A 13181-nucleotide genomic window follows, 5' to 3' on the forward strand; every position below is an offset into this window, starting at 1 on the left:
AACAATAAACATTGGTCAAGTTAAAGTAGGAAATGTGATCTGGTCATTCAGATTAAAAAATACGATATTCCCTGCATAACTTCCATCAGTCTTACATTTGTCCATATGCTTCTCTGCATTTATAGTTGCATCATATTTATGTAGAACAGGAAATGTTGAGGTGTGCCAGGTAAATAGCGCTGGAGCAATTAAGTATACAAGAAACAATTCAATTGAACCTCAAGGAATAGGGTGCAGCAACCTGTGGAAAAAGCGGGCACCTCAAACCCACTTAACAAGACAAATATAACATTTGGTATTCCCACATCGTGGATGCGCTCCCACAAAACACTTCGAAAGAAAGGTGATCCTTGTGTAGATTTCCTTTACGATAAATGTTCTGAAATGCCTCAATGAAAAGAGTTTCAAAAGTTAAATCTTCGTTACATCCAAGGTATGATGTAACTAAACAAAAACAAATGCCCTGAAATGTCTCAATAATAAGAATTTCAAGAGTTTAATCTTCGTAAAGTCCGATAATGTAACGTAACAGAGAAAGATGCCTGTTGTAAGAGTATCCAAAGTTTAATCTTTGTAACATCCGAGGTATGATGTAACATAACAGAGAAAAATGCCAACACGTGTTTCGACCTCTCTCGGTCTTTCTCAAGGCAAAGCTCTGTTCATTCTAGATTTTATAAGTTGAAATCAATTCGCACATGGTCCTGTACAGAGCTTTGCCTTGAGAAAGACCGAGAGAGGTCGAAACACGTGTTGCAGAAAAGGGTTCACACAGACGTGAGATCATGCTGGCCAATCTAGGCGGGACGTTACTTTGCAGGACCATGTGCGAATTGATTTCAACTTATAAAATCTAGAATGAACAGAGCTTTGCCTTGAGAAAGACCGAGAGAGGTCGAAACACGTGTTGGCATTTTTCTCTGTTATGTTACATCATACCTCGGATGTTACAAAGATTAAACTTTGGATACTCTTACAACAGGCATCTTTCTCTGTTACGTTACATTATCGGACTTTACGAAGATTAAACTCTTGAAATTCTTATTATTGAGACATTTCAGGGCATTTGTTTTTGTTTAGTTACATCATACCTTGGATGTAACGAAGATTTAACTTTTGAAACTCTTTTCATTGAGGCATTTCAGAACATTTATCGTAAAGGAAATCTACACAAGGATCACATCATATTTATGTTTGACATTATTTCATGTGTGAATGAAATACACTACAACGTTAAAGCTCAGTCTTCATTTGAAAAGGGACATTTCCATAGCTCGTAATGTTTTAGATGTATAATTCTGTCGTAGAAGACAAAGGGCCAGATTCATGGAATTAAATTGCGTGCAAAAAGGGGCGCTTTCGTGCATAAACGCACGCAAGTGCCTGTCCGCCGATTCATGGAATACAATGCGCGGGGCTTACCCGCCACTTGCGGCGAATACCCACAAGTGCAACACGTCACTTCAACAGCACTAACGCCTTGCGGGAGATGCCCAGCGAAGGCGCATACCATCTTGCGCATTCAACTAAAAAGGTGTCGGAACATGTGGAATGGGGAACAACAAGCAAAAATGTGGGCGTTACATGGGAAGTACCACAGTAAAATACTCACAATGCCCACATGCACGCTAACAACACACAGTCACGGAATCAAACATGGCTCACCGGCGTGCACAAAAAGATGTGCTAATCCGGAAACACGTCCGCCACGTGAATGCAGGTGTAAGCATCACCGCTCACTAAAAACAATGCATAAAAAGGGCACGTGGAAAAACAAATGCACGTATACAGCTGCAATGAATGTACCATTTTTCGCAGCAGTGATCGTGGGACACCGCAGAAGGAGGAGGATAGCCAGGGCATGCATTTTTTTTTAACCAGGGCCAGCCTTTTTGGGATACCTGATGACTAGGTCTATGGCAGGTATAGGTGTCCACCTCATATCATATTAGACCTGGTCACAGAGTGGGAAGATGACCTCACATCACTCACCCTGTGCTCCCAAGCACTGAGCCCCTTGGAAAAGGTGCTCAATGTACTGCATTTTATGGCCATTGGGTCATATCAGCGGACAGCTACCATAGTCAGGGGCATTACAAAGGCCAGACAGTCACGCTGCCTGCACCAGGTGTTGGCAATCATGACTGCATGACCCTCAGTCTGCAGGCTCATATACATGCCCAGAACACCTGCAGAAAGGCAGGTTGCGGTTCTGGAGTTTTACGGGGAGGCGCACTTCCCTAAAGTGCTTGGTGCAATCGATTGCACCCATGTGGCCCCATGTCCACCTAGGGCCACAGAGCACATCTATCGCAATTGCAAGCACTGGCATTCCATCAACGTGCAGGTTGTATGTGATGCCAAGGGAATCATTACCTCTGTATATGCAAATTATCCAGGGTCCACCCATGATAGTTTCATATTCAGAATGTCACCCCTACACCGGGTCCTGGAAGCTGGGAGGCATGGAAACACATGGCTCATTGGTGAGTACAAATGGCCCTGCACATGCATGCATGTCGCACACAGACAAAACCACACCACTAACAACCCATCTCAAACTCCACAGGGGACAGTGCCGACTCTCTGAGCACCTACATGTTGATGCCAATATGGAACCCCACCACACCACCCCAGGTAAGATGCAACGCAGCCCTTTATTATTATTATTATTATTATTATTATTATTATTATTATTATTATTATTATTATTATTATTATTATTATTATTATATTGCAACTAGGGCCATAGTGGACGCACATTCAGAGTGCTAAAGTCATGCTTCCATTCCCTTGACCACTCTGGTGGTGAGCTACTATATGCACCACTAGTAGTGTGCAGGATCATTGTGGCAGCATGTGTCCTGCAGAACTTTGCAACACAGCGTGGCGTACCGGTGGACATGGTGGTGCCCCCACATCCCCAACCACATGCACTGCAGCTGCGCATGGGAGGGGAAAGGGCACGTGGCGAGGCTGCCCATACCCAGCTTGTGGCACAATTTTCCAGCTAAAATCCAACCCTTGCAGGGTACACAGAGCCCTGGCACATTCCAGGTGACAATCAATTATGACAAAGGGACAATCATCTGTCCCAACCTTAACACCCTGAGAATGTGTCCTTGGAAGTGCTACATTGTGTGCATCCCTTAGTATCTCAATCAGGTGTGCACAAAAGGAAAATGGACTATGCCACTGACACCATGCCAAAGTACACAACGATCAACGGAACAAGTTCAGAGATAACTCACTCTCACTCATCAATCTAATAATGTACACAGGAACATCAATTGTCCAGTACAACATACCAGAAACACAGGACCCAAGAGTGAATGTGTCTGACCGTGACCATATATAATTGCACATGTGCCTCAATGTGTTGTGACTTGCAAATGGCACCCTTGTATATTCGTGTGGCACTGCTAACCAAAAGGGGCAGGGAAGCGCTTAAAGCAGGAAGGCTAACAATAATGGAGATAGTCAAGCCAATCCTTGAAGATGGAATATGAACAAAGGATGGATCTCAATCTACAAATTAAAAGGGATGTTAACTATGACCTGGACAAACAATCATGAATCCCACTAGGGGTGTATACACAAGTCAGACTTGAGACTGCCCACAGATGGAGTGGAAGCCCAATGCCTCTGTGTACGTTACTTTTACACACAGCACTCCTTGCAAGCCCATGGAAAGGGGAAGCAGGAGTGGCATATGTGTCTGGACACTAAGGCACAAAAAAGGAGGGTACCAACATGAGACAAGCCTGCATGGGTCCAGTTTTAATCTACAGTGGATGCCCTCAGCTGCCACACAAAGCAACACACTGTCACATAAATGCACAAAAGACAAAAAAACAAGTTTTAAAAAATCTAAAATGCCCGTAGAGGACCGGGGAGAGGTGTCCCACCCAGGAGGGAGGAGGTGAAGGGTGGATGTCAACACCCACATGTGTGCATGTTGAGAGAAAGAAAAAACCCTCCATGGGTTAATGGGCTGAACGACTAGCATGGATCGGGAGACCTGTCACTGCTGTCGCCACCATGTGGTGTTGCATCAGAATGTGGTGTTGGTAAGGGAGGATCACCAGGTATAGCCCTAGTCTGGTCCTCCATGGCATTGGGCATGCAGGACTGAGAGATGCTTGCATCTGCAACATGATGGCTCAGAGGTCTCCATGCAACACCTCACAGGATGCACGCAGTTCCTCCATGATGGTACGAGTCATCATTTGCATCTGCTGTTCAGACAGTCTACTGCTGGCTGCCTCGAGTGCAGCCAGTATAGTCCTGAGGGACCTATACTCTAACCTCAGGGCTTCCCTGTGTGCCCAACCCTCTGCTGCCATGGATGCTCGCAGATCCCTCAGTTCTGCTAGTCGACTCCCGTTGCTGGCCACCATGTTCAGCCTGTGTGAGCGGTATGTGGACCGCAATGCCTGCTGCTGGTGCGCCACCTGTCTTGCTAGGGGTATCATGGAATTGGCCACCCTATCCATGCCCTGAACCAACATCTCATTTGAAGCAGCCACAGCATGCATGCTCCCTCATAGTATCACCAGCTAACACACAGCCAGCGTGTTGGCGGACCCCACGCCTGCCTGGACCAAGGGAACCTGGCCCTTGATGTGATGGCGCTGTCTGTGGCTGCAGGACTGCATTCCTCCCTTGATCAGCTGGCCCAGGAACAGGAGAAAATACTGTGGAGCGTGACCCTGGAGCGGTAACCACCACAGACAGATGTACCAACACTGACTGGCCCTGAGAGTTGTTGATCCCCCCTACAGACATTTGGGATACACCAGCACCCACAGTTGATGCACTCACCTCTGACAGCACAAAGGTATCCATATCCGTTTCACCACCAGAGTCAAAGGTTTCCTCAGAGGCGGACTCAGACTGAGTCAGGGCCATGATGGCCGGTATCACCAGTGGATCTTCATGGGCTACCACACCATGTCCTCCACTGGTGGTTTGTCGTGGCTCAGTATCCTGTTCCTCCTCCGCCTCCTCCTCTGCACACAGTGCCTCATCACCTGCACATGGACAGAAACATACATGAAGAGCCATGTAAATAGTATAGTCCACACACATAGGAATCACAATGTCATCACGCAACACATCAACTTGCCATGTCACAAACTCCTGCAAGCCTGCAGTGTCAAAGCAAGTGAAGGGTAGCATGAAAGCAGCCATGGAGGTGTGTGGAAGGGCGAAATAATACAAGTAGTGCATGGTGCATAGCACCTGCTTGACACACGAGCACCTGACTGCCATAGTTCAGTCACCAACTTCACTGATGTAAATATACATATGCCACATAGCATAGCCATGCCTGAACTATTGACCTGCATGAGATGGAACTTGCTGACTACTGTCCCAGAGCCATGTACAATGGATGTGACATGAAATGACATGTAATTCACAATCTCAATACACACTAGTGTCACAAGGTGCTATGATGCAAGGGTGGCGGAATAGAGTGAAGGCAGACACACTCATCCATGAGGCCAGGTCACATTGACATCATGCGAGTGAATATGCACGGTGAAGGTGAGACCTGAGGTTGGAAGTGCGAGTAAGCAGTGCAGTACAGGGTAACGGCATACAAATAAAATCCAACTACATAATCAGCAATGAAAATGCAGCGGACTGGTGGAAGTGTAAGTGCAGACATCAGGGGTCAATTGCTGCTAGAGGGTTGTAGGCATACAGTAAATAGCCACCGAGTGCGGGGGATGGCAGGGAGGCAGTGCATGGGTACAACTGGTGGCTAAGAGGGCCGTGTCAGAGATCAGAGTGTGGGAAGGTGAGTAGTGCATTCTTTCAGTCATCCAGGACTCCAGCAGGGGAGAGGAGAAGAGAAAGCACAGCACATGAGTAAGTATCAGAAGTGCCTCCAGACCCGGAGAAGGTTCACCTCCAGTTCCATTGAGGAAGGGAGGCTGTACCAGAGGGAGTCCCCAGCCGAAGTTAGTCATTAACCACCAAACTAATTGCTATGAGAAGTAATTGACACTGAGGGAGTAGGAAAGGGATGATCAAAGACCATGAGAAGGAAGCCAATTTGAAAGATGGAGTTGAAGGAACTGTGGCCCCAGGACTCATAAGGCCTTGTGGACATTGCACAGGGATTGGAAATGAACAGTCATAGCCACTGGGAGCCAGTTCCATCATCACAGTCCTAGGGAGATACAATACCTGGCCTGAGACAAAAGGACAATTCCCACAGTCCAGTTCTGGATCAGTTGCAGAGGGAAATGAGTCTAAGAACAGCAATCTTGGTAGAGGCCATTTCAGTACCCCACCATAGGAATGACCAGTCCTCTGGAGAGAGCTGCTGGGGGAAGGAGAGGAAAGGAAGAATACCCCTGAGGAGGTGCAGCTGTAACCTCTCAGAGATGTCAGAGATGTGCAGAGACAAGGCGAGTGTGGAGTACAAGATTGTTACAGGCTTTCCTCCATCACAGGTTGGAGCAGGAAGAGGGCCAAGGGAGGCTGGACAGACAGTGACATGGAAGGAGTGAGAAGGTGTGGTAATGGGGTATGTCACGGTGTGCAGCACATTGTGTGTATGAAGTCTGCAGGACAACAAGCACGTGTCAGTCCACCATAACTTGGTTCACCCATGGCCGTCATGTAAATGCAGGCAGAACTGACAGACAATCATTACACTTCATCAAAGCAACATACACATGTCCTGGACACACAATCATAGCACCTATGATCTCCTCATGTGGAGTGAGTTCTTCGTCATCTCGTGATGACCCACCTACAATCACCTAAGTATAGGTGTAGTTGGCACCCATCTTATCTTTGGCTCGGCGCCGGAGGTCATTCCAACGCTTCATTGCCTCAGAAGCTGTGTGCCTCTCATGGCCCAAGGCATTAATACGATTGGTGATACACTGCCAGTGGGACATATGCTGGGCAGGCATATGTGTGCTCCCTGCCCACCCAAGCATGTCGTGTTCATGGTCCTGCACATAGTCCACAAGGATCTGGAGTTCCTCATCACTAAAGCTCCTCTTCCTCAACGTGTGGGTCTCCTCTGCCATGCCTTGGGACTGAGCCAGTTTGCCTACTGCACGCTTTGCCTTCTTGCAAGGTCATGCAGACCCTGAGTGGCTGGGACCACTGGGGTCAGTAGGGGCTGGAACACTGGTGGACTGGGCTGTGGCATCACCCACTGATGCTGTGACTGTAGGTACCCTGTCAGGCATGTGTACCTGAGTGCTGGTGGCTGGACCTTTGTCCACACGTCTCTTGACCTTGAAGACATGGACAGCTGCCCCTGGGTCTCTGCGGGTCTGGGCCGGGACCACTACAAGCCTGGCTGGGTGATCCTGAGTCTGGGTGGTGGTTGCTGCAGCTGCCCCTGCAGCTTCCTTGCCTTGCCTGGTGGGGACAGCAGATGGCATCTTTGCCTCCCTTCCCACTTGTTCTCCTCCCAGTCTTGGCACTGATGGGTTAGTGCAATGGGAGGTGTAGCTATCGATTGTCCTGGGCAATTGGAGTGAGGGGGCAGTGTATGTGATGTTAAACGCACCAGTGGCTCAATGTAACCCCTGGGGGAAAATAAATGGGCCGCTCAATGCACAGGCTCTCCAAAAATGAAAAACATGTGTACGCGACCCTTCGTTAGCCCATGTGTAAACGTAACACAGCACGCTTTGGCACCCAGCAACACAGGAAATACGTACGCGAAGGACACGTAAGGTACTGTGATGTTAAATAAGGGGTTACGTGACACACAGGGGCACCGACCGAATGGAAAATACATACGCAACTCACCGTCAGCCTCAAAAGTACATGCATATGTGCGCGGAGGCAATCCCCCACCAAAACAAGAGGCTTGCACGCAGTGAAGAGATTGCATCGAAACGAAGTCCACAGGTCCGTCCGCTATAACTAGCGCATTGTGTGTATGGTTTCCTAGGCACTTCTTTATCCCGATGCTGAATGTGCACCCAATGTTCAGCCTGTGTCACGTAACTTACACGCCTAGGCCCTTTCCTCTGATTTCGTGCTGATGCTTGCTTTCCACACCTGCGGAGTCACTCTATTTCCGGCTGCCCACGCAAGTAACACGGAAGGCCCACGCTCCTGCCTACACCCAATTTACATGCCTCCAAATGCCCCAAGCTGCCTCCTACGAGCCATCAGCTGCTGCCTGCCCACTGTGTATGCCTGCTGTCCACATGTCCTGCAATTTTTGTGTCTGCTGTACAGCCATTGCCAGTGCTCCTGTCGTCAGACCTGTGACCCCCTCTGCTTATCCAGAAGACTCCTGATGTGCCAGACCACCACTCCACAGCCAGCCGCAGGACCAACTTGCCTACCAACACCTGCTTCGGGGGTTGCCATTTCTGAACCAACATCATCAGAGGCAAGTGGCAACCCCCCGGCAGCGTGGCAGACGGCTGTCAGCTTCTCAGCCAGGGTGCTGACATCCTGGTGGAGCAAGTCCTGCTGCATTATGATGCCCTCTTCCACGGACCAACGCAAGTTGTCAAGGAAGGACGGAGGAAGATCTGGGCAGACATTGTGGGTGCCATCAACGCAGAGGAGGTGGCACCCCGCGACTACCACCATGTCCACAAGCGCTGGGAGGACTACAAAGCCAGGACCCACAACAAGGCCCAGCACTTCCTCCAGGCTGGTGAGAACCAAGGGGAGTGCCAGGGCCGTTTGACCACCAACAACTTGTGGGTCCTGGAGCAGTTCTACCCTGTGCTGCATGCCCAGGTCATGGAATTGCAGCTCCATCTGGAGTCGACTGGTAAGTGTCCATGTGTTGTTGTCCTCCACAGTGCATGTGCATGTTGATGTGTGGTTGGAGTGTGCAGCTTGACCCTATGTCAGGCATCCCTCTTGTACAGATGTCTGTGTGTATGTACCATCCAGTGCTGCATTTATGTCCATTCAAGCATGTGTGACATAAACAGTGTTTCAGTTGCAATGTGTGATGCTCTGCAACATGTAACGATGTGCATATAGTTGCATACATGTGTATGGATGTGGCTGTGTCAGAGGTGTGACACATGGGTGCTGTCAGCAACATCATGAACATGCATGGTGTACATGTGAATGTGTCTGAGAAGTGAGTGTGTGATTGGCCAACACTCCTAGATGGTTGTTACTGGAGCTTTTGAATGTGTGCTTGACTCTTGCTGGCTAATTGACATTGAGTGGACTCTGAAGTGATGGCTCCATGCCCTGCCTTCGGACTCTCATGTGATGTGTGTGAAGTGTGTGAATGACATGTGTATGTCCCATTATGCATGTGAGGGGCATGCACAATTTGTAGGTGCTGACAATCCCTTGTCCAAGGATGTGATTGACTGTTGCGAAGGACAGTCATGTATGTGCTTGTGTGTTAATGGCACATACCAATGTGTTGTCGAGGGAGATGATGTTTGTGGACTTTGCCAGTGCAATTCAGGTGCATACATTTTGTGCCATACACACAAATGTACAGAACCCTGATGTCTTTTTTTTATGTCTCCCTATCCACAGCGACGTTGGAAGAAGAGGGCGGAGAAGGTGCTGTGGAGCAAGGCAGCGGGGATGCCTCCACCGGACACTGACGCAAATCCCATTCGCGCTCCCAGGTTATTTCATCTTTGGGGAGTGAGGAGACTGGTGCCGCGTCTGAAACAACGGCTGGAGCTGCTGAGGGGAGGTCCAAGAAGGCGAAAGTGGTCATGGACTCCTCAGCAGTGGGAGGAACAGGTCGCACAGGGGCAATCCAATGTGGAAGATGGTTATGAGGCATCCAGGTTGGCGGGGGAGGAAGGGGAGGCATCATTAGCCGATTCCATGGGACCCAGCCAGGGGAGATGACATGGGTGTGTCTGGTGCAGTCTAGACTCCGGGGCCCGATGCAGTTGCAGGTCACTGTGGAGATGCCTGTGCCTGTTCCTGCCCCTGGGACTGCGACTGTACTAGTATGCACCTGCAGGCATGCCCCAGGCCAGACCCATCCGCAGGTGGTGGATGTTGCCACGCAAACAGAAACACCATTACCTGTGGATGTCGCCAATCGGTACAGGGTGGAACCGTTGCTAGCCCGTATCATGAGGCGTACAGGCACCATTCGTGATGATGTGCAGGTTTCCAATCGGGGGCTTGCAGATCATCACGAAGAGGTCTTGCGTCTCATGAACTGGCTAGCACATTTCCTGGTCTCAAATTGGGTGTGTGGGCTGGCCACTTATGCAACCCTCTCCCCGTCTTCCTCCTCTGTGCGCCAGTTGTCCTCCCTGCCGCCTTCTGGGCCAGATGCCACCAGGGCCCCCTGTGTACCTGTCCCAACCCCGGCAGTCAGTCTAGTGGAGATCCCACCCCTGCCAAAGTCGGGAGTTGAGGTTGGATCAATCGAGGTGGTCATCACGCAGATCCAGCCGGTGACAGGAGCTATGGCAATAGAGGGAGAGCAGGCACGAAGGAGCAGGGCACAGCCACGACAGCCCCGGGGGGTGTCATCATCCAGGAGGCTGTCCTTAAGGAGCAGGCACTGGGCTATTTGGCAGCAGCAGGCTCGGAGTAGGACGCTACATTACTTGGGGCATGCCAACTCAGGGAGGCAGGTATCGGCCATTGGGCAGGAGGCAAACGTGGACCTTACATAAAGGATGTCTTCCGCGTTGGAGTTTTTCGGACAGCAGATCGGGGCAGAGCGGCAGAGCGGCAGCGGGCACGGGAGGTATGACTCACCATGGCCAGGGCAGAGATTTCACTGTGTCAGGCAGAGAGGCGAGCTGATGTCTTCGAGGAGACTTGCAGGAAGTGGGAGAGTAGCATGTTGGAGTCCCTGCAAGCCCTCGAGGTGAGAGCAGAGGGCCGCCTAGGGGAATTGGATGCAGTGTTCGATGTTGCGCTGGCAGAGACATTGAGGCAGCATGGTGAAGAGGAGGACTAGCCCGCTGCCCTTGTAAATAGTTCTTTAGTGACAAGTTTTATTAGATTTTTTTTTAAAACAAATATTTTATTAGATTTTCAATTTATAACACATAGAGCAGTAGTGATAAAACAGTTCGATAAAGTTCCTCCTGAGTTCAATCAACAAGGGTAAGCATAACAGTAGGTCATCTCATAGAGCCATTGAACAATTATTAAACAATAATCAACCTTCCCTCCCACTACATTTAACAACCTTATTACATAATTCGACTTAACTTGGGATTTAATATACAACATATGGGGGTGCATTCGGGAAGAATTTTGCCCGCAACAATGGATTCTAACTAAAAGTTCCTGTTGTGAGTCTTTACAATACATTGCCTTCCCTGCTTCATTTCCCCGCTAATGTTTCACTGAAGCGTTTATACATTCGGAATACCTCTGGAGGCATTGTAAATGACAACTGTATTCCTCTCAATTAATTACCACCAGGGCTTAGTTCGAAATTGACCATGCTTCACCATGCATTACAAGTTAAGTGGCTTTTGTAAATGATTAAGTCCATCATTTGTCCTAGGCCATGCTCTTTAGGTATTATTTCGAAGAGAAATTGTGCTTTTAACCAACTTTATATGTACAAAATCAATTTCACTTATATACGTTATATAAGACCGAGTTGTATCTTAGTGACATCCCCTTCTAAGGCTGTTGCACTGTCTTTGACATTACTATTTCAGTTTAGCTTCCATGTCTATTTTTGTTCGAAGGCATATAAGCAATTACAGCATTGCTTTTGTCCACATTGAACTTTCATGTTCTTCATTTTACTCATGTTCCTGTCTTACTGAGCGTTATATTTTGCATTATCTCGCGAGAGTTCAGGTTACATGTGTGTTTCGGAGCAGCCGGGGTTTGAAGAAATGGGCTTCTCTGTCCCGTACATGTTCATGAAATGGATTCCATATAGTCAGAAATCTTAGGTATTTGCCGGTGCTGATGGCGCATATCTTCTCCATAGCCATTACCCCCCAGATCTTAACCCACCAGCATGCAGAGATTGGACCTTCTTTGTTTTTCCAATTTTGTGCAAGAGTCATTCTAGCTGCTGATAGTACTTGGGTGATGAGTTTAGCTGACGCTCCTGACATCGCATATTTCTCTTCTATAGGGACTCCTAAGAGGATTGTCTTTGGAGATCTTGGTAGATCCACCCCTGAGATGTCTTTTATGTAGCTTAGTATTTCCTTCCAGTAGGCAACAGCTTTAGGGCACGTCCACCACATGTGAAACAGGCCTCCCTTCTCACCGCAGTTTTCCCAACATTTTGGTGAGTAAGACTTTGCAATTTTGTGAATGCGGTTCGGGGACATGTACCATCTGTGGCACAGTTTGTATGAAGATTCCTATATTGTGGTGCATCTGGAAGTGCCGTGTGCACGTGCCCATATTTGGGACCATTCCTCCTCCGTTAGTGACTCTTGCATATCTCTCTCCCAATTCATTTTGTATGCGAGATGGTCTGTTCGCTGGTCATTGGAGAGGAGTTTGTAGAGTCTAGAGACCCCCTTCGCCGTATTGCCTTCTTGAAGCGACAGTTCTAGGCCTGATGGCATTCTCATGCCCGCCTTCTTCACCGTTGGGTGGGTAATCCAGTGCCTGAGTTGCGCATATCTATAGCGTTCATTTTCCCCTATTTTGAATTTTAGCTGGCAATCTGTGAAGAGCAATGGAGCGCCGTCTTTGTACATGTCTTTCAAATGTGTCGTTTCTGCCCCTGACCACCCTATCCAGTATCCCCGCTGGAGACCCAGTGTGAAGTCTGGGTTGCCCATCAGTGGCGTATATGGGCTCAGTCCACCAGGAATGTGTTTCTTTTTCCGGGCTTTATCCCAACTTAGTAGAGACCATTTCGTCATTTTTAGTAGAGCTTCTCGGTTTTCTTTGCTCAGGCTCAAGAGGGCTATTAGGGGGACGGATGAGACTGATTGTTCGATTCTGCACCATCCTTTATAATCTTCTGGTTTCGCCCATCGCAGCATTGGTGCTAGTTGTGCCGCCATAATGTATCTGTCCATTTTTGGAACTCCCAGACCGCCCAGATGAGGGGAGCGCATTAGGATTCGTTTCTGGTTTCTAGGTTTCTTATTATGCCATATGAATTTGAATACTGCATCTTGGAGTTCTCGGATCTTAGGTGGTGGTATTGGCACTGGCAGTGAACTTACTACATAGAGGAGGCGGGGAAGAATGGTCATTTTGACCGCTGTCATGCGGGCAAA

Source organism: Ambystoma mexicanum, chromosome 7q, assembly GCF_040938575.1.
Source record: "Ambystoma mexicanum isolate Mex_15411 chromosome 7q, UKY_AmexF1_1, whole genome shotgun sequence".
Classification (NCBI taxonomy): Eukaryota; Metazoa; Chordata; class Amphibia; order Caudata; family Ambystomatidae; genus Ambystoma; species Ambystoma mexicanum.